Source organism: Pinus tabuliformis, chromosome 4_2 (genome assembly GCF_031772625.1).
Source record: "Pinus tabuliformis cultivar Carrire ecotype Pingquan chromosome 4_2, CPIR1, whole genome shotgun sequence".
NCBI lineage: Eukaryota > Viridiplantae > Streptophyta > Pinopsida > Pinales > Pinaceae > Pinus > Pinus tabuliformis.
Window position 1 is genome coordinate 491323510 of NC_142304.1, and position 27791 is coordinate 491351300.

General features: G+C 40.4%; 1 protein-coding gene across 2 annotated transcripts in view; it reads right to left on the bottom strand.

Moving 5' to 3' along the window:
* The window catches only part of LOC149170114 (RNA-binding (RRM/RBD/RNP motifs) family protein), a 69365-nt gene extending 41858 nt beyond the window's left edge, over window positions 1-27507 (bottom strand). The window contains exon 1 of one of the 2 annotated variants that reach the window (XM_089428895.1): window positions 26970-27507. The gene's annotated coding sequence lies outside the window, so the exon portion shown is untranslated. The remainder of the gene's footprint in view (window positions 1-26969) is intronic. The other variant, XM_089428894.1, reaches the window with a different exon arrangement.
* Window positions 27508-27791: the final 284 nt, after the last annotated feature.

The following is a 27791-nucleotide window of genomic DNA, read 5'->3' on the forward strand; positions in this document are numbered from 1 at the left end:
TTCTTTCAGGAGATATCTTCAAAGAGTTTGTCAGGTAATGATTCCTAGTGACCATGGTGTTCTTTCATCTTTGATCTCTTTCTTCATTTGTTTCTTTAAGATTGTTTAGTCAACCACCTCATACTCCTTATGAGGGTACTTCTTCATGTTGACCTTCACTTGATGTGTGGCTCATGCCTTCGAGCATGTTATTCGTGAAAGAGATCTTTCTATTCTTGATCATGTTTTTAGAATTATTCCCCATGATTCAATGATGACATGACTTAAACATAGATGCATACATACCTCATCTTAGTTCTTCTTTTGATCATCTCAGCTTCCTTTGACAGCTTCCTAGATTGAGATTACCTCAATCCCCTTAGCTTAGCTACATCTTTCCTTGCCTACATATCATCTTTTCTTGAATCCCCATAAGTGGAATTCCTATTGAGACATTTGCTTTTCCTGAAAGTCATGAACCTTCTATTGAAGATTTTATTGGAGGATCTTAGTAGTCCTCATCCTGCAAATGCTCCTTTCTGTTGATGATAGTGGCCTTCCAAGATGATTCTTCTAGATCATGATCATTCCTTTATGCCTTGATGAGGTCATCTAATGGCTTCATCCTTCCTACATGAATATCTCTATCTGAGCTATTTCTACATAATGCTCCTATATTCCTGAAGATGCCATTTTCATAAACCATGCATTCTATCCTACTGCTACATGTTCCTATGATACTCAAAACTATGAAAGAAGACTTTATGTAAAGAAGTTGACTTAGTCATAGTAGAGGTCTAGAGGGTCCTCCTTTTTCTGCTTCTTGTCTTCTTCTTTCACTTCTTGAGTCATGTGAGCTTCTTCTCTTTTTCTCTTGTTGTTGTCCTTCTTAAGCTTGGGACAATCCCTTTTGTAGTGTCCATATTCTTGACAGCCAAAGCATTGGACTTTGGACATATCTCTGTTGCTTGTTCTTCGTGGACCAAATTTGCCAAATTTTCCCTTTCTCTTGGCCATAGTAGCGAATGCTTGCTCCTTTGATCCCACATCATCTTTGGCTTTGAGTCTAGTCTCTTCAATTTTGCATAGAGACCAATGTTCACTTAGTGGGGTAGCTTCCTTCTTGGCATATATGCTTGATGTGAAGTTGCCCCAATCCTCAGGTAGAGCATTGAGTACCACAGTTGTCATTTCTTTGTCAGACATGACTTCTCCTAGTTCTTGAAGTTGATCTCTCATCTCAAAGATCTTCATGAAGTAGGGAGCTATTCCTTCCTTTGATATCTTCATCTTGTACAATTCATTGCGTAGTGATATCACTTCTCCAATTGTGCTAACCGAGAATAGCTCTATCAATTTATCATAGATTTCTTTTGATGTTTCAAATTTGGAAACATAAGGAATGAGAGAGTCCTTGATGGATTCTTTTAGAATCCTTTGAGTTGTTGCTTCATCCTTATTGTGCTTTGCAAAGGCTTGAGTTTGTTCCTTAGCAGGGATAGTGATATCCCCTTTAATGTGGTCTAGAAGTTCATTCTCTTTGAGAAGTAAATCAGTCCTCTTCTTCCATGCAAGGAAATTAGTAGTCCCAACCAATTTGTTGCTTTCCTTGCAAAAAGACATTGAGATATGTTCAGAAGGGGGCATACAAATAGTTACTTGATAGTGTTTGTGATGTAGTAGTCTTGCTTCCTTCTTGAAGATTTGATGACTTGCTTTCTTGGATCTTGATGATCTTCAAATTGCCTTCTTCAAAGAGACTTGCTTGATGATGAAGACTTCTTGAAGAATGAGGCTTGACTTGGAATGCTCTTCTTTTGAAGATGTAACTTGATGTAGGTCCTTCTTTGAATGGATCTTCTTGTAGGTGCCTTTATATGAAAGGCTTTTCTTCTTGCTTTGTAGTCTTCCTTCATGGATAGTAGATGGTAGACCTCCTTGTCCTTGATGTATTTGAGACTTTTGGCTTAGTGCTTCAACCTTGTGAGTATTCTTGAGATGTCTTTCCTTGATGTGTCACCTTATGAGTGTTCTTGAGATGCCCTTCCTTGATGAGTCACCTTACCTCTAATAACATGTTGAAGAATCTAGGGCAAAGTAGTTATGATAGGATTCTTCCAGGAATGATCTTCTTGTTAGCTTGATCTTCTTCTTGTTATTAGTGTATGTTCTTTTACTTCATCAAACTGCTACCAAAATACAAAAGACAAGAACACGAGATGTTGACTCTCTGCTAGGGCAAAACCTCTCTCTCTTAGAGAGGAAAACCCTTTCTCAAATTTCTCTTATTGAAGCTTCTATTGAACAATGCCAAACCCTAGACCCTTGACGAGAATATCCTCCAAGCACAAGTCAAGCCCTTTGTTCTCCTACTTCCGGCACTTCGTTCTTCTTCCTGCAACTAATGATAATCCTTGTTATGCTAGCTCTAGAAGAGATACTTCTCCTCGGTCCTTACTGGACCCTTGCACATATGAGGAGAACTTTATCTCTTGCCCAACCGAGCTCTTTCTTGAGATATAGTTGCAAACGTGATATGACAGTAGTGCAACCCTATTTCTTCGCACGTGTGAGAGGATCCCTTAGGTGAATGTCGACTTTCTTCTTCGCTTGAGTGAGCTCCTTCTTCACTTGAGTGAGAAGCCTTACAAGCCTATTTATCTAGCCCAAACAACGTTATATATATGACTATAGTAGAGGGCGGATATGGCAGTAGAGAGACCCTTTATATCTTCGTATGTGTGGTTGTAGTTGACCTTAGAACAATCCTCTAAGGCTCGATATACTTTCTTCTTTCTTTGCTGCACTAGAGGCTCCTTTCGATGCTTCTTTTCCACCCTTAACTCGTCTTCTTATCTTGCTAATTTCAGAGGTGATTTCTCTTGTCGTTGGAGGAGTGGACAGCCTCTATATATAGAGGTTTGTCCCTCCCTTAGGCCAACTTGACATTTAAACTTTGAATTGCTTCCTTTAATAATGTCGTTGCACGGAGGAGACTTGTAACTTTGCTTGGAGGAATATCTTTGACTCTAATACATATATATACATGGTGTAACATGTCATTAAGGGCCTTCAACATTTCTTTTGACTCTTTGACTTTCCTATAGCTCTTAGACATGTGCTAGACCTATCTAATGAATAATATTTCTTCTTTTATAAATACAAATATCAAAATTACATTTATGAAGACCGAACCTAGTTACACTTTCTTCAACAAGAGAAAGTCGTTCAAGAAGTGGAAGAAGAACATGTTGTACAAATTGTCACCAACAATGCAACTAATTATGTGGCTGCTGATAGACTTTTTGAGATTAGGCACCCCACTATTTTTTGGACCTCTTGTGCTGCCCATTGCATGGATTTAATGCTTGAGGACCTTGGTAAGCTTCATTGGATACATGAGGTTGTGGAGAAGGCAAATCCATAACCAAATATCTATACAACCAAAATATTGTCCTAAACACCATGAGAAAATGCACTGAAGGTAAAGAAATTGTTTGACCTACAATGACTAGACTTGCTACAACTTTCATATCTTTGCCATCTGTGGTTGAGCAAAAGATAAATTTGAAGAGGATGTTCTTGGGACCTTAGAGGATGGCATCTAAACATTCCTAGGCCCTTGAAGGCATTCAAATTGTTGCACTTGTGTTTACTCACGGTTTCTAGAAATATGCCGAAGAGATTATTGCTATGACAGAGTCCCTTGTTAGAGCTCTCAGGCATTTCAAGTCTTTTAACTTTTTCATTTTAAAATTTCATTTCAAGCTTCTTTTTATTTTCAATGTTTCATATTTCTTTAAATTTGAAAGCTTGAACTTTCAGGATGGTTGATGGTGACAAACCCACAATGGGTTACATTTATGAGGCAATGGATCTCGCAAAGGAGGCCATCAAAAAAGATATGGCGATGAAGAGGCAACATATATGCCTCTTTGGGACATTATTTATGCACGTTGGGATAGGCAATTGCAATCCCCCTTACATGTTATTGGGTGTTTCTTAAACCCAAGGTATTTCTATCATAAGAGCAAATTTAATGAGGATGGGGAGGTTGGCAGAAGAATTGTGACATGCATTGAAAGGTGCTTCCTTGATCCAGAATTTCAAAGTCGTGTCTTTGCCCAACTACAAGATTATAGGGCACCAATAAATTATTTGCCTATACCAGTGCTATACGAGGAAGGTCTAAGATGTTGCCAAGTACCCTTTGAGGCTTGACGGTTTCATCGATTCATTAATTTTTTTTAAACTTTATTCTTTATGTTAAATGTTTTATTGAATTTTTTTGTCTATTTAATTTTTTACTATTTAGTATTTAGTACTTCTACTCATGAACCCTTTCCACTTGCCAGGTCTTTGGTGGCAAAAATTTGGTAGTGATATGCTAGATTTGAAGAGATTCATCATTCGAATCTTAAACCAATCATGCAATGCTTCAAGTTGTGAGTCCAACTGGAACATGTTTGAGAAAATACATTCTAAGAAGCGCAACCGATTGACACAAAAGCGTTTAAATGACCTTGTATTTGTCCATTACAATCTACGACTTTGCAGCAAGCAAATACTAGGTTGGAGCATGAATTTGAAGGTTTCATAATCTGATTTGCACTTTAAAGTTCGAACTTTAATTCACATTTCAATGTCTCACGATAATGACAGGTTTCGATCATTCACTAATCGACCTTGAAGAGATAGATCTACAAACTACCAATGCAGCAAATTGGGTTCAATTAGGAGGCTCCTCTTTTAAGCCTACAAGACTTGGAGAACTTTGAGAGTCAAGCAAGCGAAGGAGTGGGAGGAATCACTTCTCTTTCTCACTCTTAAGAGTCTTGGACTCTTAGTTACTGATTTTTTACTAATTAGTAGGCAATATTTTGTAAACTTTTAGAAGCAGATGCTTCTGGTTCTATGCAGTCACTGGTTAAGAGTCAGGACTCGGTACTTTGGATCATGTTTGAACTCATAACACATATGACATACTTATTCATTCATGATATTTTGGACATCTATTGATATTATGCATTGTTTCGACATGGTTTTATTGGATATCAATGAAAAATGTTTTTTCTAATCCAATAAATGTGAATATTTTTATTTATTGAATTCACCAATTTTTTCCTGATTTATTGCCGATTCCAAGTCTGGTAACATTGTTATTATCATTATCCTTATGATACCATGATATTATTATCAAAAAGAAATTCAAGTCACCTTACCTTCATACTTCGCACACCTCTCCTTAATGTCTCACATGACCCTATGTTACACTCTCCCTTAGTCTCTCATTAAAAGACTTGGCATATTCCTCTGACACACTCATTAAAGGCATGTTATAATTATTCCTCTTTTGCACTCTTTAAAGCATATGTTACACTCTTAAATGCATAAGTTACAAAGACATGTGTACTTCTCCTTAAATGGCATTTGTTACCATCTCTCCTTAATGGCATGAGTTATACTTCCTAAAAGGGCAAGAATTACACTTGCCAAGACATGAGAGATTCCTCCATTGAAGGCATGCGTTGCCTCTATCCATAATGGCTTAAGTTACTCTTTCCTATATGGCATAAGAGTTACTCTAAGGCATGCTCCTTCTCTATGGCATGAATTCGTTGTTCCTCCTATATATGTGTGCCTCATATCTTCTCCCCTCACTACTTGTGCATTGTGAAAGAAGGATACAAAATTGACAGAGGGAGTTGGAGAGACTTGAAGAATATTGTGAGGAAGAGAGACTTGGAGAGTATGAGCAAAAATTGAAGTTTGATTCAGTGTTTGCATCAGTTGTTGCTATCAGTGATCTTCATGCTACCGCTTATTCAGATTTGGGTGAGCTTACTCATTCTCTTCATCTCTCATTGTACTTTGTATCTCTATTGAACAATTGATATCTAATAGAAGAAGAATCTGGTTGGGCTTTCCCCTTTGGGTTTTCCCCTTTGGGTTTTCCCCTTGTGGGTTTTGCCCTTGTCATTTGACCTAAATTCTCTTTATCTCATTTTGTTCTTTGTTGTCTTCCATTGTGCACTTGGTTTATGTTCTATCTACAATTGCTCAAATAATATTGCATCATAAAGAAGTTTTGTAATAAGTAATTGTTACATCATAGCTTGTTCAGATTTGGGTGAACTTACTCATTCTCTTGATCTCTCATTGTATTTTGCATCTTTGTCGAACAATTGATATCTAATAGAAGAAGAATCGAGTTGGGTTTTCCCCTTGTGGGTTTTTCCCTAGTCATTTGACCTAAATTCTCTTTTTCTCATTATGTTCTTGGTTGTCTTCCATTGTGCATTTGGTTTATGTTCTATCTACAATTGCTATTAAAATTGGCAACTAAGGCCAAATTCCATGTGGGTCATCTTATTAATGATAGCTGATATTTTTCTTGGATCCCTCTCATCGAGAGGTGTAGGAATGATCTAACGATCATCCGATTCCTATAAATATTCATGGAGATATGAATTTATTAGTGTTATGGGACAATTCGTCAAGGTCGGCCAGCAACCAAATAAACCCACTTGTACTTGTCGTTTTAGTATAAATAGAGGTGGCCTTCAAATCATTTCACACACTCACTCTTGAGATCTCTCTTCATTTTGTTTTGGGTTTGATGAAGATGAGATCTAAAGGGAGTGCCCTAGGTGATACGCTGCCCTAGTAGAAGATTCCCTACAAGTTGTCATGGACAAGGCTCTACACTGTCGTGATGGAGAAATCTAATACGCAGCAAGAAGAAGGCTCACACATAGTCAAGGAGGAAGGTTTCATATGAAGCCTTAACGCTAGTATGGTAGAAGCCTAATGTTGTCATCTAAATAAGGTTCTACGCTGCCCTAAACGTGACCTTCCTACACAACAAGAATAAGCCTAAATGATGCCCTAACGCTGCCCTAACAAACTGTTCTAGGATGCAGTTTAAAGAGGATTCTTATGTGCCCTGACTGCTATAAATACAAGCCCTAGCCGCAGTCCTATTGGGAGGACTAGAGCCTTAATCTAGCCGTTGGTAATAAAAAGACTTGGCCACAGTTCGAGGAGATCTCTAGCAGTCAAAGAGAGCCACCATATGCTGCCTAAAAGGTTCCTCATCCACTGTCTAAACACTCAGCCTAATCTGCAGTTTCAAAGAGGCATCTATCTTCCCTAGCCGCAGTAAAAGGTGAAGGTTACAGCCATCGAAATAAAGGTTTCTAGCAGTTGTCATTTGTGCTTCAAACCGCAGTCCAAGTAGGGCCAAATACTGCCCTAGTCTCAGCCCTCAAGGAGGTCATCTTGGCCGCAATTGGAGAGGACCCTATCAGCCAAATGATGAAGTTTAAGAGGTCCATAACTCTGTAAGGAATGAACCCTTAGACGTTGTAAGGAAAGTTAGATCTATGTCACATTGTTGTAGATGACAGCGTGACACATTTGAGATCAGTTCTGGGCATGACTGTGCAGCTATAAGGTTGATCGGTAGACATTGTTCTTCAAGGGTAATAGTTGAGTATTGTATGACAATCTTGCTTGCTGCTGGGCTAGGCCGCAGGCCATAGCCAGCAGCATATTGTGTTAAGGGTTGCACAAGGATAAGGACTGAAGGTTGATGTGACTGCTTGTGTGGTCAGCATGTTAGACAGTATGGTTAGATGCAGCATGGTATTAGAGACAACATTGAGTGCAAATCAATGATGAGTGCAGCATTGGGTACAGATCCGTGATGAGAGCAGCTTAGTGATTGGAGCAACACAGTGACAGCAACAGCAGCATGAAGTGCATAGCTTGGTCATTAGGTCCAGCACTGTGATGATGAGTGCAGCATGTGGACGAGATGCAGCACAATGATAGGTGATGGAATCACCTTGGAGAATGAGTTGAAGCAGCATGTCTTCAATTGATCTCATGTAGAGATGGTCTATTCTCTTATCTAGAAAGTCAAAGTGTTGACTTCTATTGTAAATGTACTATCTCTCTCTCTCTCTGTTGAACTATTGAAGAACATATAAGAAGAATTGATCAAGGGTTTCCCCACATTGGGGTTTGTCCCTGGCTAGCGCCACATCTTGTGTCATCTTGTCTTGGCTTGTCTTTTGCGATTTATGTTTATGTTCTATCTACAATTTACTATTATGCTGATGTGATTGCTAATCTGGAAAAGATATTGAGCTAACTGTGAAAATTGAAATAAATTGCTCTAAGCATAGAACATACCTAAACTTAACATGATATCAGAGCTGAGGTGAAGACAATGCCCAAGCAAGAGTGAAAGAGCAATCACCAAAGACAGTTAGGAAAGGACAAAAGGATCAATGGATTCCTCATCCCTCTTCAAATTCACCAAGGGTGAAGTCGAAGCAGAGAATATTATCAGAATGGCGCAGTGGAAGTTTCTAATGGCCTACCTAAAGATCACTTCAATGGGAAGTCTAGATCTAAGGGTGGAAGGAAAGGCAGATGCCTTGGTTGTAATAAGTTCAGCCATTATGCGAAGGAGTGTCCGAGGTAGGGACACATCACTTGATGATGATAACAATCATTCCAGGGACATCTTCAATGATCAGAGGAATGACAGGTAATGCAGGTCATCAAGGAAACAGCCGACTCTTCAAAGAAAGCAAGGAACCCCAAGTATGAAGAATCAAGTGTTGTTCCTGATAAGATAAAGAAGCATTATCTTGTATTGGCCCTCTCCTTCAGATTCTTTGGGAATCTGGCTTATTGCTTGTAGTGCTTCAAGGCACTCCATCGGATAGAAGGGTGCTCTCTCTAATTTGGTAGAGATGGAAACAATCGTGGGATTATACTTGGAGCCGATGCCACCTATCCCAGAAAGGGTGTAGGGAATGTTACCCCTCAATTGAATGAGGGTAACTCGATTCACTTACAGAATCTCTTTTATGTACCTGATCACAAGTAGAACCTGGTGTCCATTTCGGCAATGGAAGTCAAAGGTTGCAGGGTGGCATTCATCGATGGAAAGGTACGTGTTTAAAAATAAAATTTTCTAAGATGCTTTTGAGTTCAAGGTTGGCAATTTGTATCAAGTTGCAGGATGGTCCATTGGGGACCATATCAGTTGACACATCTCATCTATAGCACTGTAGGTCTACTTATGGGGCCCTACCCGATGTGAGTTAGATGGTGACTCAGATGCCTGAATTCAAGAAGAGCATGAAGGTACATGTCTGAGATGTACCAAAGGAAAATGTTACAAGGGGACCATTCCCCTCATGTAGCAGGTCCATAGGTGTGGAACAACCCAAGGAGTTTGAGATTCATGATTGGGAATCTCATGTATACAGGTGGAAGAAAGCCCTCTATGGCTTGAAGTAAAACACCTCGGGCATAGTATGAAAGGATTGATAGCTATCTGATGAAGCTAAGATTCACTAGGAGTGAAACTGATCCAAACCATTGCCCGAAGGTTGTGGATGATAAACCTCTCATACCGGCGGCATCTTCTGAGGACAACCTATTTCTGACAGGTGCAGACCCTCTCATTTGCAGAAGTAAGAGGGAGTTGGATTCTGGATGTGGAATGGTAAACTGCAAGCCCACGACTACCTCGAGGATCTTAACTTTCAGAAGTTATATGGTGATGATGTTGGACCAGATTTGGGAAATGCCTCTAAGTTTCATAAACTCATTTGCATTGATGTTCTTGCTGAACTTTTATCCAGATATATGTTTTGCAATTAGCATGGTGAGCTCATATTTGGTTAAGCCTCGCTCGATTGGTGCCAAGAATCTTCTGAGATATCTTCGGTGCACAATCTATCATGGATTGAGATACACTGCCGAAAATATGAAGCTGCATAATTATTCGAATGCTGACTAGGCAAGCAGTGTGGAGGATCACTAGAGCACTTCTCAGTGCTGGTTCTCTTTGGATTCTGCTTCGATATCATGGATGAGCAGGAAGCAGAAGTCAGTTGCTATAAGTACCGCCGAGACCTAATATATAGCTACGAGTATGATCCCGTGTGAAGCTGCCTAATTGTGGAAGCTCTTCAGAGAGCTGTTACCACTGCAATTCTTTGTGACAACCAAGGGGGGATTAGATTGTTGAGGAATCATGTATTCGATGATTGCTCCAGCAGATAGACATCAGATACTACCTTATCCGGGATATGGTAAGTCAATGAGCTAGAAGGCTCCATGGAATTAAGACTGATGTACAGGTCGCAGACATTTTGTCAAAGCCCCGGGGAAAGGTCAAATCTGTGACTTTCCCAAACGACTTGGAGTCGTTGAGAGACCTTCTTATAAGGATCATGCATGTCGCATGCACTGAGCTCTGGGAGCTCTAAGGGGCTTGGGGTACTGAATGGAGCTACATACGACCACAGGGTGACTCAATTTCCCTTGGTGGTGCACTATGTACAGGGTGAAAGGTTCAGTCTTCCCCTGTGATACCCCGTGGTGAAATTGGGACAAGATGATTAATTCTCCTGTGGGCCAGGATGACTAGTTCTCCTGTGGCAACTGTTGGACAGGATGATTCGTTCTCCTGTGGGACAAGATGATTCATTCTCCTGTGGGACAAGATAATTAGTTCTCATGTCAAGGCATCCTACCCATGCAGTCTGGGACTCATGGGAAGTACCTCTCATCTAATCAATGAGCAGGGAAATGGGGTTAGGGACCATAGTAGTACTATCGATGGACCCATCGTTGTATCTACCGTACTCCCTATGCTAGGATGACCTCCATTGATCTGGGATCAATGAAACTGATATGGGATCAATATGAGTGGTTTGAGACACTCTCCTGTGACATTGATCTGGGATCAATAAAACTGACTTCGGGTCAATAAGAGTGATATGACACACTCTCTTCAGATGAAACTGACTCTGGGTCAGCAGAGAATGGTATGAGACATTCTCGATCAATTCTTCTTCTTCATGGTTCTGAGCAGAGCAGAGAAGTGCAGGGCACTGATGGCAGAGATAGTACAGTTGGACATATGGATCAACGGATAGAGTTCTCCCTAGTTGAGAGGGAGTGTTAAAATTGGAAACTAGGGCTAAACTCCATGTGGGTCATCTTATTAATGGTAACTGATATTTTTCTTGGATCCCTCTCATCGAGAGGTGTAGGATTGATCTAAAGATCATCTGATTCCGATAAGTATTCATGGAGATATGAATTTATTAGTGTTATGGAACAATTCATCAAGGTCGGCCAGCAACCAAATAAACCCACTTGTGCTCAACGTTTTAGTATAAATAGAGGTGGCCTTCAAGTCATTTCACACACTCACTCTTGAGATATCTTTTCATTTTGTTTTGGGTTTGGTGAAGATGAGATCTAGAGGGAGTGCCCTAGGTGATATGCTGCCCTAATAGAAGATGCCCTAGAAGTTGTCATGGCCAAGACTCTACGCTACCCTGATGGATAAATCTAATACGCAGTAAGAAGAAGGCTCACACAGTCAGGGAGGAAGGTTTCATATGAAGCCTTAATGCTAGTATGGTAGAAGCCTAATGTTGTCATCTAAGATAGGTTCTACACTGCCCTAAATGTGACCTTCCTACACAGCAAGAATAAGCCTAAATGATGCCCTAACAAACTGTTCTAGGACGCAGTTTAAAGGGGATTCTTATGTGCCCTGACTATTGTAAATACAAGCCCTAGTTGCAATCCTATTGGGAGGACTAGAGCCTTAACCTAGCCGTTGATAATGGAAAGACTTGGCCACGGTTCGAGGAGATCTCTAGCAGTCAAAGAGAGCCACCATACGCTGCCTAAAAGGTTTCTCATCCACTGTCTAAACACTCAACCTAATCCGCAGTTTCAAAGAGGCATCTATCTGCCCTAGCCGCAGTAAAAGGTGAAGGTTACAACCATCAAAATAAAGGTTTCTAGTAGCTGTCATTTGTGCTTCAAACCGCAATCCAAGTAGGGCCAAACACTGCCCTAGTCTCAACCCTCAAGGAGGTCATCTTGGCCGCAATTGGAGAGAACACTATCAGCCAAATGATGAAGTTTAAGAGGTCCATAACTCTGTAAGGAATAAACCCTTAGACGTTGCAAGGAAAGTCAGATCTATGTCACATTGATGTAGATGACAGCGTGACACATTTGAGATCAGTTCTGGGCATGACTCTGCAGCTATAAGGTTGATCGATAGACAATGTTCTTCAAGGGTAATAGCTAAGTACTGTATGACAATCTTGCTTGTTGTTGGGCTAGGCCGCAGGCCATAGCCAACAGCATATTGTGTTAAGGGTTGCACAAGGATAACGACTGAAGGTTGATGTGACAGTTTGTGTGGTCAGCATGTTAGACAGTATGGTTAGATGCAGCATGGTATTAGAGACAACATTGAGTGCAGATCAGTGATGAGTGCAGCATTGGGTGCAGATCCGTGATGAGAGCGGCTCAGTGATTGGAGCAACACAATGACAAGAGCAACAGCATGAAGTGCATAGCTTGGTCATAAGGTCCAGCACTGTGATGATGAGTGCAGCACGGTGAGGTGCAGCATGTGGACGAGATGCAGCACAGTGAGGTGCAGCATGTGGATGAGATGCAGCACAATGATAGGTGATGGAATCACCTTGGAGAATTAGTTGAAGCAGCGTGTCTTCAACTAATCTCATGTAGAGATGATCTATTCTCTTATCTAGAAAGTCGAAGTGTTGACTTCTATTGTAAATGTACTCTCTCTCTCTCTCTGCTGAACTATTGAAGAACATATAAGAAGAATTGATCAAAGGTTTCCCCACATTGGGGTTTGTCCCTGGCTAGCGCCACATCTTGTGTCATCTTGTCTTGGCTTGTCTTCTGCAATTTATGTTTATGTTCTATCTGCAATTTATGTTTATGCTGGTGTGATTGCTAATCTGGAAAAGATATTGAGCTAACTGTGAAAATTGAAATAAATTGCTCTAAGCATAGAACATACCTAAACTTAACAATTGCTCAACTAATATTTCAGCATAAAAAAGTTTTGTAATAAGTGAGTGTTACAACATAGAACATCAAATTTCAACACCTGGTACAGGAGCCCAAGAGTTTTGATTTATATTTTATTATAAAGAGTGGCAAGGAGGTGCTAGGGAAGGAAGTTGTAGCTTCCTTCAGGAGGTTGTCACTTCAAGTGGGCGGTAGTAAATCTTGGGGTTGTAGCCCTTCCATTGGTAGCTAGTAAATCCGGAAGTTAAAGCTGCCCTCTCTCTCTCTCTCTCTCTCTCTCTATATATATATATATATATATATATTGGTTAACGCTTTTGACACTAAATTATAACGAAAAGTGAAATATTAATTCACCCACCCTCTCAGTGTTTCCAACAATAACAAAGCGGTGGCCCAGACCATATATATATATAGTGTTCCTTTGATGTGATGTTATTGGTTAATGCTTTTGATACTAAATTGTAATGAAAAGTGAAATATTGATTCACCCCCCCCAGTATTTCCAACAATAACAAAGTGGTGGCCCAGACCATTGAGCTTCGAGGAGTTATAGCCTCAAGGCTTGAGGCCCCAAACTCTCGATTTAAACAGGATAACCAATACTAGAACAGGTTTGAGCTATGCATTCATTCACAAGCCTTAGAGATCAACTGTGGACATAAATACACAATTCTCATGTTCATCATGAACATAATAATGGAAAGCATAGTCTAGATATTCAATAGATCCATGAACATACAAGATATCATCCCAATAATTCACATAAGAGTGAACCCCACAACTCAAACATTCATCAACAAACAAGATCTTGCTCCATTCACAACATAAAAAGGAGCATCACAATTCATAAGTCAATATGCATGAGTACTTTACACTTATTTATGTATTTAAAATGGTTGGCCACTGAAGGAGAGACTTCAACTCTCCACCCAACCATAGGCCAACAACATCGTAACCTTTCTCGCAACTGACCACCCCCGAGCTGGATCCAAAGCTAAGGGAACTGCTTGCTCAAGGAATTCACACCAAAAGATTAGTAAACACTAAATAGATGGAGTCTATTGTCCATGTGTTTTCTCAACTTCCCTCTGGTCGTAAACATCACAGTGACACACTTACTCCTCATAGTTTAATCACAAGGCTTCACCCAAGGTACAGATGGTGCATTGCTCAATCCAGGAGGTCAAATCCACTGTCCAAGTGATCTCTCGATTATCTTTACAAAGTAAGCACCACAGGGGTCTGCAATCCATTATCTAGATGGTTAACAGCTCTGTTTAATAAGCACCTTCATGACTCAAATTGCCCTGTCCAGGTGGTTAACAGCGATACATCCAGCACCAGAGTAATTTTGTCATCCACTAAACCTTCCACTGACCAGTCAGGGTTGGACACATGTAGTCAAGCAACCTCAAAACATCAATACAAGGGACAACACCCCAATTCCAAAGCAAAAGCATCAATCCTAACTCCAACATCACTCCATGCTCAGCATCCAAGGAATCTTCTCTCCAGTCACGTTTTGCTCCTTTTGTTGTTGTCTCCCCATTGCTCTCATGTTTTTCTAGTTCTCTCTACTTCTCACATCTCTTCATGTGCCTGCGCAAATGCAAAGCTTCGCCTTCCCTCATGTTGGGGATCAAGAAAACATGGGCATTTTCCCCTATTCAATCACATATTTTCCATGTGTCAAGTAGTCACTCAATCTGTCATGCAACCTCGTCTATCTTCGAGGGTGAGGACACCGTCCTCACTTCTCCACTCTCCCACTTCTCTGCTCTCCCTTAGAGCTAGATCCATGTGTCTCTACCTTCAGGCCAGCATTCCATATTTTTATTATTTTCAATCTAAGTTACCAAAAATCAGATCTGGATCCACCAATTCTTTGACAAGCTAGGATCTAGATACAGCAGGGAAACGACAAGTGCAAACAATATAAATATAGTTTTATAATTTTAAAAACAAACTATTTATATAAAAATAATATAATTTATTATTATTATATAAAAAATATATATATATATATATATATATATATATACGTAATCTTATTATTAATGTATGTACAGTCCACGAGTTGACGCAAGTAACACGGTGTTGTTGTTGACCTGTCATCCATACGAATCCTGGGCGGATCCCCATGGATCCGGATCCAGATCCGAATCTGTATTCGACCCGGTGATCCATGGATCCAGCACCCATGCCTAACGGATCCGGTAAGATAATTTTCAATAAAAATAATTTAATGCTTACATTGTTTACAAGATTTGTCCCAGCCAATGGTGGCTTCCACGCTGGCTTTCATGGTTATCGCCACATTTACATAGGGGTAAAAGGTGGGTCTGTTACATAATGACCAATCATAATGATGATATTATGTAACATAGTCTTCATAATTTCAGCTAATTACTTAATATTATCAGCAACAAGCAAATATTTTCAGTTAATAACATCAAGATTCATCCACGGATGTTGCCAAGACTGATCACATCCAAAAACTGTCTGCTCAGCGCAACAAACAGGACTCTGCAGGCCTTCACCAATTCTGCTATCAGCATCATCCCATCAATGGCAAATTACTGCATTGCTGGGTCACAAGATTTGTTCAGAAGAGTGAACCAACCTGCAGTCCCTTTGCAGCACCTGCAAACTCAGGTTGTAAGCACACCAGCATGAGCAAACCACAAGCTCAATTTGCAAGTGACTTTTAACCCGTAGACTCCTCTGTAATATCCACAGACTTCCTTTATACAACCAAAAAACCAAAAAGTCACAAACTCACATTGTGGGCACCAACTGAAAGTTGCAGAAGCAGCCACAAATGCATTGTACAATGTAGACACAAGCCTTATTGCATGTCTCCATTAGACCAAAATGGAAATGTATCAAAGCAGGAAAGTGAAGCATTAATAGGAAATAACCATATCAATGACAATTACACAACTGGAATGCCATTCCTAAACAAAACTGCCAACCAGATTTTCAATTATGACACATTCTTGGAATTATAGTAGATAAAGAAGCCATTAAAAGGGAAAATAATTAAAGAGGCAGAAACGATAAGGTGCGATTCACACAAGATGTACAATCAAGCACCTTTATGAGACTTGGTCTACACAACTCTCCTTAGGAGTTGGCACACGCAGCATCTTTACTTCTAGAATCTTCTATTTCTTAAACAACTTTTCATAGTATGATAGAAATTGGATTTATTTTGGTGGAATGTACTTAGTCATTCTGCAAGTTGTTTCACCATGATTAGTTAGTTGTTTTGTCATTGCATGATATACAGCTTCATCGCTTAGTTTTCTGTTGTGATGACACATGCATGGAATTATTGTAGAGAAGGATGCCACTGAAGCCTAAAGGAAAGAAGATGATGATGAGCAAACAGAGGAAGCATAGAACACAAGACAGACATCAAGCAAAGCATCCTGAAGAGCGAATCTTTAAACATCAGCATAACAGGACTTCACACACAACCTTCCTCAGTGCTTGGCATATAAAGCAACTTTACTATTACAGTCTCCTGCTTCATATGTAATTCAGCACTATTTATAATCACGGAATATATTTGTCACCATAATAGAACTATGAAATTGAGTTTGTTTTGGTGGGCACTGTACTCAGTTGTTCCGATCTTTGCTTTAATTATTCTATTTTGTTCTTTCACCATGCTTATTAGTTGGTAATATCCTTTGTTACTGCCTGGCACATGCATGCACATATACAACCTCAGGAATAACCTGATAGGCAAACCGCATAAGCAGTGGTCATTCTGTTAAAATTGGCAACTAGGGCCAAACTCCACCTTAGACAGCTCATATGATGGAGATGATATTTTTCTTGGATTCCTCCTTCCGAGAGGTGCAGGATTGATCTAAACTTTAAAGATCATCTCATTCTGACAAGTATAAATGGAATTATGAATTTATTTCTTCTATGGACAAATTGTCAAGGTCGGCCAGAAGTCTGATGTAGGCTCATGAAGCCCAACAGATGTGTCTCTTCACCCTCATTTGGTCACTCATCATCACACATCTTTCTCTCTCTCCATCTGATTGGGCCCTACAAAATTACAGGCAGCCTGTTCCTCACCACAAGTGCGAAGGTTTGACTGGGATTTCTGTTCTCTGCGTTGACCGAGTTGCAGCCAGCGTTGGCAGGGTAGTGTTTGACTTTGTTTGACTGTGTTTTTTGTGGGAAATTCTCTGTTTGGGCAGGCCGCATATTCTGGCACAGAAATCGAGATTTTCTGAGCAGGTTGACCAGCGTTGGCTGCAGCCCTTTGACCACAGAAAGTTGACTGTGCGTTGACCAAGTTTGACCAGATTTTTCAGGACTGTTTTGAGCTGATTTGGACTATCATTGGAGGCCGAGTTGACTGGGTTTGACCAAGCTGAATTGGAAGAGAATTTTGCTGGTTTGACCAGTTCTGGTTAAGGCATCCTGTTGACTGCAGTTTGACTGAACTGTTTTTGACAGCGTTTGGGCAAGTAAATTTTGTATATTGTACTCTCTCTCTGCTGAACTTTTGAAGAATAATAAGAAGATTTGATCCACCTCCTCATGAGCCCTCCTCCTCAAAAAGGAGACCCTCAGGGCTTAGGGACACTCTTGAAGATGCCGAGAGACATATTGCACCAAGGGGGACATTTCGTGAAAGTAAGAAATTGAATAGGTATCAAGGGTACTTATCTGCCATGAGCACCATTGTTCAAACTAAGCCTTGCACATTCGAAGAAGTTGTAAAGCACCAAGTTTGGAAGGATGCTATGCACGAAGAGTATGAGTCAATTATGAAGAATGATGTCTGGGATGTGGTCCCTATACCCAAGGACAAATCTGTTGTCACCTCGAAATGGCTCTACGAGATCAAGCATGGAGCTGATGGAAATGTTGAAAAGTTCAAGGCCAAGTTTGTTGCTCGAAGCTTCTCTCAAAAAGAAGGTGTGGACTATGACGAGATATTTGCACCAGTTGCCCGATATACCACCATCCATTCAATCATTGCCCTTGTTGCCTCTCAAAGATGGAATTTACATCAAATGGATGTCAAGATCACCTTCTTGCATGGTTCACTTAAGGAGGAAGTCTATGTAGAACAACCCGAGGGGTTCAAAGTTCTAGATCGAGAGACACATGTATGCAGGTTGAAGAAAGTCCTCCATGGGTTGAAGTAAACTCCCTGGGCTGGGTATGAGAGGATCGACAGCTATGTGATGAAGCTGGGATTTACAAGAAATGAAGTTGATCTGAACCTTTACTTTAAGGTTGAAAATGATAGACCTCTCATCTTGGTACTTTATGTGGACAATCTCTTTATGACAGGTGCAGACCCTCTTATTTATCAATGCAAGAGGGAGTTGACTTCCGAATTCGAGATGAAGGACTTAGGATTGATGCATTAGTTCCTAGGCTTGGAGGTCTGGTAAAAGCCAGGTGAGATTTTCCTTTCCCAAGGAAAATACATTGTGAAGCTACTTGAAAGATTTGGGATGGTGGATTGTAAGTCCATAACTACTCCGATAGAACTTAACTTCAAGAAGTTATGCGGAAGTGTTGTTGGGCCCAATTTTGGAAGTTCATCTGAGTATCGTCAACTCGTGGGGGCCCTGATGTTCTTGGTGAAATCTCGCCCAAACATATGCTTTGCAGTAAATACATTGAGTCAATTTATGGTAAAGCCTCAGCACATACATTGGATTGCTGCCAAGAATCTCTTGATATATCTTCGGGGCACAATCACTTATGGACTGAAATACACTGCCAGGAATTTGAGGCTCCATGGTTATTCTTATGCTAACTGGGTTGGCAGTGTGGTGGATCGTAAGAGCACATCAGGATGTTGCTTCTCACTAGGTTTTGCTTCGATATCCTGGATGAGCAGGAAGCAGAAATCAGTTGCTTTGAGCACCGCCGAGGCCGAATATATTGTTGCTAGTATGGCCTCCTGTGAAGCTGTTTGGTTGAGGAAGCTCTTTAATGAGTTGTTTAGGCATGTGTTGGATACCACCGTGATCTACTACAACAACCAAAGTGGGATTCGTCTTTCTAAGAATCTCGTGTTTCATGACCGCTCCAAGCATATTGATATCAAGTACCACTTTATCCAAGATATGGTACAACAGGGAGCAATAAGGCTCCATCACATTGGGACTGATGAACAGGTCGCAAATATTCTTACGAAGCCCCTGGGGAAGGCCAAATTCCTAACCTTCCGTGAACGACTTGGAGTCGTGGAGAGACCCTCTTATGAGGGTCCCTTTTGAGTTGGATGTTGAGCTGTGGTTCACCTTCCCCTAGTGTTGCACTGTGTACAGGGTGAGTGGTTCACCTTCTTCTGTGATACCCCATGATGGTTGATATATGCATAGGATGAGTGGTTCACCTTCTCCTATGGCATATGAGCAGGATGAGTGGTTCACCTTCTCACGCTGATACATCCCACCCATGCAGTCTGGGACTCATGGGAAGTGCCTCTCATCTGGCCAACAAGTAGGGAAATGAAGATAGGGATCATAGTACTACCGATGGACGCATCATGTACTATCGTACTCCCTATGCTAGGATGTTTGATATTGATCTAGGATCAATGGAGAATGACTTCGGGTCAGTGGAGAGTGGTTTGATACACTCTCGATCATTTTTTCTTCATTATTTCTTCATGGTTCAGCAAAGCAGAGTAGGGATGACAAAGATAGTACAGATTGACAGACGGTTTGGCAGGTGGAGTTCTCCCTAGTTGAGAGGGAGTGTTAAAATTGGAAACTAGGACCAAACTCCACCTTGGACAGCTCATATGATGGAGATGATATTTTTATTGGATTCCTCTTTCCGAGAGGTGCAGGATTGATCTAAAGATCATCTCATTCTGACAAGTATAAATGGAATTATGAATTTATTTCTTCTATGGACAAATTGTCAAGGTCGGCCAAAAGTCTAATGTAGGCTCATGAAGCCCAACAGACGTGTCTCTTCACCCTCAACGTTGTGTATATATAGAGGAGTCATTTTCCTCATTTGGTCACTCATCATCACACATATTTCTCTCTCTACATCTGATTGGGTCATACAAAATTACAGGCAGTCTGTTCCTCTCCACACGTGCAAAGGTTTGACTGGGATTTCTATTCCCTGTGTTGACCAAGTTGCAGCCAGCTTTGACCAGTGTTGACGGAGTAGTGTTAGACTTCGTTTGATTGTGTTTTTGTGGGAAATTCTCTGTTTGGGCAGGCCGCATATTCTGGCATAGAAATTGAGATTTTCTGAGTAGGTTGACCAGCCTTGACTGCAGCTCTTTGACCGCAGAAAGTTGAATGTGCGTTGGCCAAGTTTGACCAGATTTTGTAGGACTGTTGACTGGGTTTGACCAAGCTGAATTGGAGGAGAATTTATGTTGGTTTGACCAGCGTCGACTTTCTGGTTAGGGCATCCTGTTGATTGCAGTTTGACTAGACTGTTTTTTACAGTGTTTGAGCAAGTAAATCTTGTATATTGTACTCTCTCTCTGGTGAACTTTTGAAGAATAATAAGAAGATTTGATCAAAGGGTTTTCCCCACATTGGGGTTTTTCCCTCGCATCTGCCAAATATTGTGTCCTCTTGTCTTGGCTTGTCTTCTGGTTATTGTTTATGTTCTATCTGCATTTAATGTGATTTCTAATCTGGAAATTGATATTGGACTAATAAGTAAATTGCTCTAAAGCATAGAACATACCATTGTTATCTAAAATTAACACATTCCCCAAGCCAACATCTAGGTGCTCAGATTAGTCTGGTATTGGAGTGCAGAAGTGTCTACACAGAAATACTCCTCTCCTAAGTTGCAAGAAACACCAAAATGTTTGGAAGAATCTGAAATGGGTACAGCTGGATACGTGACCCCCAGAAAATGGAAACATCAGCCAAAATGCCATGTGTGTGTGTAATTTTTTTTACAAATAAGTTAGTAACACATTATCTTAATGACATTCTAGAAGGAAAACCAAGTCAATATTAACTCTCATAGATGATTACATGATTCAAAATCCAAAAATATCCTTTAAAGATGAAGCTGTACATCCAAGATACGAAAATCACCCTTTATACATATGAGGTTTTACATTCAAAATCAACCTTTATATGTGGCTATATGTGCTGAAAATGAAATAAAACACAAGCCAATGACAAGTGCAATTACATATCTTATAATCCACATCTTCATATTCATTAACAAAGATAGAACAAGTTGTTTCTTTAGAAGAACTAGAGAATGGATTGATTAGAGATAACTTAGTTCGTGGATTCATTAGAGATAAAATTTAGTGATATAGAAAGGCCCTACACCCTATTTGAGTGCTTGAGTGAGCCCACCGAAGCAAAAATATAATGGAAACGGGGCAGATTTGGGCTGAAACGCCACCAAAATGTTTTGGCAGCGTTTCCAAATAGGGAAATGCCACCCAGGCATTTTGGCAGCTTTTCAGGTACTGGTATGCCAGCTCGGGAGCCATTTCCTGCAACATAGCTCCTCCCAATTCCACTATGGATAGAACTCCCAGCTCTACCAATTGAGTTCTAGAATGATTCAATTTTGAATAAACTGAGAATGCTTTAGGCTATTTCTTGATGCTCTAGAATGTAACTCCAGAATGCACAAAATTACTATATAAGATGCCAGAGTCTACATAGACATAAATCTAAAAATACTATTTCCATCCTTGATAAAGCTGCAGATTCTATACTACATCAAGAAAGATCGTTTGAACATGAGAGCGGTCCATTCAAGTGCTAAAACTGTTCTACACAGAGTCATCTTGACCAAATATGCCTGAAACTCCAAAATCCAACAAAGGATGCAGCTAAAGAACATTCAAAGAAGAAAAACCCAGCTCTCATTCTACCACTCAAACTGCAGGAGAATCTTCATGAAAAAAGGTCTCCAACAGAACCTTGAGGAACTCTAGAAAAAGAAGACAGCCCAAGGACCCTGTACAGTTGGCCTCAACCCATTTAAAGCTCTTCAAGACTAAGATTTGAAGAGAGGCCAAAGAATCACGCATTTTTGTCGAGAAACATTTAAAGCATGCAAAGGAAAAGATTCCAACAGTCGCTTCTCCTTCATTGGAAATCACTTTAAACAGAGCAGGCTCCAAAACAAGATTCACAACCTGGGTTAGAGAGCAGGAACTTGACGGGACAAACAAAAGTAGAGAAAAAAAATACCATCCAAGGAAGGGCCAAGAGAACCATATTTGATGTAATTAAATGCTTAATAAGTGAATTTAATACTGTCCTGGCCCAGAAGTAAATTGTGAACATAAAACACTGATTGTGGTCATCCATCCATCTAATGATGGAAACAAATCCAAAAGTGCAGAGAAAAAAAGGTCATCCAAGGAAGGACCAGGAAACTCATATTTGATATAATTAAACGCTTAACTAGTTATTTTAATACTGGCCCAGACCTAAATCGTGAACATAAACACTGATTGTGGTCATCCATCCATGTAATGACGGAAAAAAATCCAAAAAATGCAGAGAAAAAAAAGACCATCCAAGGAAGGGCCAGGAGAATCATATTTGATGTAATCTGTCCTATTGACCTATTTCAGTAATTGGACGGCATTAAAATTATTACTTATTTCCTTCTTTTAAAACCATCAGATAAAGGCCCCACAATCCATACCCCAAGAAAAAAGGCTTTAAGGAAAGGATTATTTCATGGTAGATGATCAAGCATTGGATGGTTCCCAGTGCACTCAAAGGTGTCAACCCCTGATAAGTGAAAAACTTGGGATCAGAAAGTCCAGTAGTTTTCCTTTGTCTTGTGGTGTTTGATCTAACATGCAGCATACTTAAACGCTCAATAAGTCACTTTAATACTGTCTTTGCCGAGAAGTAAATCGTAAACATAAACACTGATTGTGGTCATCTGTCCATGTAATGATGGAAAAAAAATCCAAAAAATGCAGAGAAAAAAAGACCATCCAAGGAAGGGCCAGGAGAATCATATTTGATGTAATTTGTCTGTAATGACCTATGATAATTTTGACTTAGGGTTTCTTAGGAAAACTAGAGCTTCCAACAGAATTTTCCCTTATTCAACAATGTAATATACAGTAATAGCTCAATTGGATAAACATTACATTTCTCTCAATAAACATTACTGACCATTCAACAATAAGAAATACCAATTAATGCACTATTCTGTGTCCAGGGGTTCAATAGTTCTCAACCGAAACTCAACTGAGTAGGTACTGATTACAACTTAAGTCGGAATCCCTCCTGTTATCGCACAAGGTCTCCCTAAAGTAAAGTCCGAACCTATCGAGGGAAGAACTATGGACACAAACAAGCAAAATTGACCACTGTCACTTTAGCAATTTTGCCCCTTCACTTCTAGGCTAGTTCTTTAAACCTATGGGGGCCTTCCCTATATTAAAACTCAATTCTCAACCTGCCGTTGATATGGTGAATAGCAAAAATCAAAGAGGACTGAATTTTTTTATCCCTTCAAATATGCTAGTATGCCAATTTAGGAGTATTTCAAGGCTGCATTTGAACAAATGATGCATCAACATGTAGCAGCCATATATACATATGTAAATGACATTCACTCAAGTACCATTTTCTTAATACCATTCAGATGCTTGCCAATTTGTAACATAAGATGAAGCTTATTTTGTTCAAATGTCACACACCAAAGGGTTAATGCACCATTAATTGATTAAAACCAATGTTCCACCAAGGTTCCGGGACGAGGGGGCAAGGGAGCGAGGGGGCGCGGGAGCGGCCTATGCAAAAGCTCCCTACCATTTTTTAGGAAACGTGGGGGAGCGTCAAGGTCTTAAAAAATTATAAATATAAAATATAATTTATTAATTGAGTCCACTATGACAATTTGGTTTGAATTGAAAAGCTGCAAAACATGATCATTGATATGAATATCATTTGACATTATCCAAATTTATAATATCATATAAAATAATAAATTTAAAATTCTAATTCAGCTTGGTCAAATTCTAATTTAGATTTTGGTCAGACAGAGGGAGAGCTTCAGCTTGATAAGGTAGCCACTGAATTCTCTGAAAAGGTAAATGAACAGATCAGGAACACTGCATTGGTAGTAGAAGGGGCAACTACAATGGGTTGTCCAGCTGTATTGGATCCAACAGCTAGAAATTTTGTTATATTATATATAATATAGACAGTACACCATATGCTGAAAGAAGAGTTTTAGTTCCAGGGGAGATGAGAAGATCACATGAAAGAGTTTCTGACAGTTTACTATCAAATGACATTAACTGCAGGATGACCATCTGCGAACCAACTTGGGTGACCAACGATGGCATGGATAATTTGTCTATCTTATTAGAGCAATGCCATGCAGTTCAAACTTCAAACTAGCAGTGTATTTCAGGGGTGAAAATAATTTTCAGACATGAGAATTCAAGCTAAGCCACTGTGCTCTGTGTAAATTTTGTAACTGTATAAATTCATATATAACGACAGTCCTGAGATTTCTTGTTGCCCATAGTATTTTGTCATGCTTGCAGTAAACGCATGTTAGTCTATAGTCCACCCAATTATTTCCCACATGACATAGGTGATGCTTCCATAGTTTGTATGTCAAATGTCATGCAAATTAAAAACACAAACTGAATGTCTCATATTCTTTGCCTGTCACTCCAGTTATCTCCCCACTGTAATCCAGCCATCACTTGGGAAAAAAAGGAGAAGTTTTAAAAGGGAAAATTCATGTACGTGCTATATGGTCCAACAAATTTCCATGATATTGACCCTCTAAAATAACGCTTGTTGAAACCAAAAGACAGCACAAGACGTTATCCCCATACAGAACATGAGTAGCTTTGTACCACTTTAGGTCTATTAAATCATAAACTATAAGCAAGGCCATTTTTTGGGAGCGTGGGGAAACGTCCCCTCAGGGAAGGAAACCTTTCCCTGGCACGTCCCCCGAGTTTCCTCCATTTTGGGAGCGTGGGGAAACATCCCCTACTCGTCCCCAAGTCCCCGAAGCGCGGGGGAGCGAGGAAACTAGACCCCTAGGGGGGGGCGAGTCCCCGTGGAACACTAATTAAAACGTTTTCCCAACATATCATAAAAATTTGTGTGAAATGTCTTAATATTTCATGTAAATAAATTGTTTTTTTTTTTTTTCAAATGAACATTCGATTTAAAATTTCATATGTATACCCCCGATTGGGGTGACGAAGTGGGAGGGCATGGGCATCAAGACAAACAAGAAAAGAGGACGGCAAGGACGGCCGACCACAGTCCTCATGTGTGAACAGCAGGGCGTGGTGGCATCCTGCATGACCATGGGATCATATATGGAGAGAAGTGGCACGATTATGAGGAGAGAGGTTGGCAAGAACGGCGGCGGCAGACGGATGGGACATAGGGTAGGTGGGAAGGGATGCATGAGGATGGCAAGAGTAGGGAGAAAGCATAGAACGCGGAGACAGGAAGACGGGAGCAGGACAGTGCAAACGTTGGGAACCTCAGGGGCTGAGCAGATTTCCGAGGATGTTTCTTCACGTTTACCTCCTGTAACTCCGTCTGAAAAGTATAGTATGTTGAACGAGGGAGGCAAGCTGGGGGTACGTTGAGAAGGAGCTGCGACAGGGTAGGTATGAGGACAGGGATGAGAGGCAGAGAGATGGTCGAGATTAGCTGCATAATAGAAGCCAGGGCATAGGCATGACCGGGGAGTGCAATTTCAGGATACAGGGTCAGTACTGGGAAACTCAGGCTGAAAAATCTTGGAAGGAGTGGAGGTTAGATTGTAGGACCGCTCCTCTTAGACCAGGGTGGGAGAGAGCCATGACTCTCCCAAGAGAGAGGGGGGACTAAATTGGGAGGGAATTATTAGAGAGAAGAAAATGTTGAGGCACTGGATGTATGAAGATTTTCCAAAGCTAACGTTTTATGTTGATAATTGTAAGCAGGAGTCTGAAATCGAAGAGATGGATCGCCTAGGCAGAGGCAGGGGTCGAGGGGGTCGAGGACGCCAGAGCCAGAGTTAAAAAAGAACCTACCACTTCGGAGAATGCAGGGATCAGAAAGGGTAGGAAACCCATCGAGGTGGCAGTCAATGAGGCAGCCAGAGCATACAAAGAAGGAACAGACGCTGACATTCATAAGTTGATCCAGGAGATGGAGGACAGTATCATGGAGGAAGACTCAGAGCCGGAAATGGAAGAATGGGGGGACCTGGTCCCTGACCCAAGGCATACCAGGTGCAGGATGTCTCTATTCAAACAAACCTTGCACATTTACTGGGTCATTAAACGCTTGCTGGCCAGAGCTCTGGAACAGGTGGCGGGGGAGATGGCAGAAATTGCCCAAGGGGTGCCCAACCTCAAAAAGGATATAAAGAATCTACAAATGATGATGTTTATGCAGGATAGCAAGCTGGACAGGATCCAGCAACGAATGATGGAGCTGTCTCCGGTGCCGGGTAACTCTGCGGCAGCACACGCTATCGTGGATTCCGAACAAAATGATAGCAAGGAGTAGCATTTTAACAGATAGCCTTTACTTTTCTTGTCTTTGTATGTCAATTAAGACCTTAAACTGTGTATCTAGTTGTGAAGTGTATTTAGCTTGGGTTGAAAGACTTATAAAATTTTGCTATTGGATGGCTTATAACAGACTAAGGTGGCCAACAGACTTGGTTTCCCATGTGGGCAAGTTGAGGCCACCAAGATTTCGTATATGGAACAACTTGCTTTTATAAATAGAAAAAAGAAAGAACTACCTAACTTACAATCAAAAACAAAAAAATCATATGTATACGATTCCCCATATGTGGTGCGCTGTTAGAACTTGTTTGGAATCCAACAAATAAGCATTCGAAAAAGGCATTCGACATTCAAGTAGTAAAGATATGTAGCATCAAAGGAAATTATTTGCAATTGCACCAATCTTTGTAATATTTCAAGATGCCTGTTATTCATTTTAGGGTTTAAAATTCAGAGTTTAATTCCCCAATTAAATTCAGATTCGCAAATGTTATCAATTAACCGAAGCTTGCAAATTTATACTACCTCAAAGGGATGAAATTCAAACCTGTAGAAATAAAATACTGTTGCTGAAGATGAACCTGCAGGTCGACTTAGAGAAAGGTGAGCCAATTGGCTTTCACTCTATTGATCAAGAGCCACTCTGTAAGTCGAGTTGCAGGGTTGAGAAGGGGCTTGATTGACTGGGCGATTGGTATGAAGAGTCTAGCAGCAGGGAATGAGTGCCGCAAAGCTTGTGAAAAACTGCCTGTAGCGGCGGGATTGATGCCCTGAACTGGCTCAAATGATGGCTCAATGCCACAATGAGAGCAAGCCACGAGAGGAGCGTTGGTGCTTCGATGGCTTGCTCAGAAAAAAAAAAGCCCCAGCCGCAAGCGGAAGTAAACACGACAGAGAGCGACGAAACAGTGGAAACGGTAGAAACAGTGGCCAATGTGCGAAGTGTAGAGCAAGGGGTTCGACGGCAGAGGTATGCCAACGATCTCGTTTGGGATCTGCGTACTTAACTCGCGAGTAAGGGTTGGCAAGCGGTGCGGCCAATCTGCAAGTCGGATGATATTCCGTCGGGAGAAAGGAAAATAAAGGGGTCGATATCCATACTTGTAATGTTTTTCATTTTAATTTTTAATTTTTTAATTTTTTTTATTTTTAAATCATAAATCTAATGTCAGAAAAGTCGAAATTAATTTTAAAAGCTAGGTGATGACATGTCACTATTCATTTGTATATATGATTATAGATTATGATTATGTGTAGATGGTTTTTAGTTCATTGTTATGTGTGAAAGAAAAGATAAATTTATTGCTAAATGTTATGTGTGAAGGAGAAGATAAATTTATTGCTCAAGTTTATAAGGAAATTTTAAATT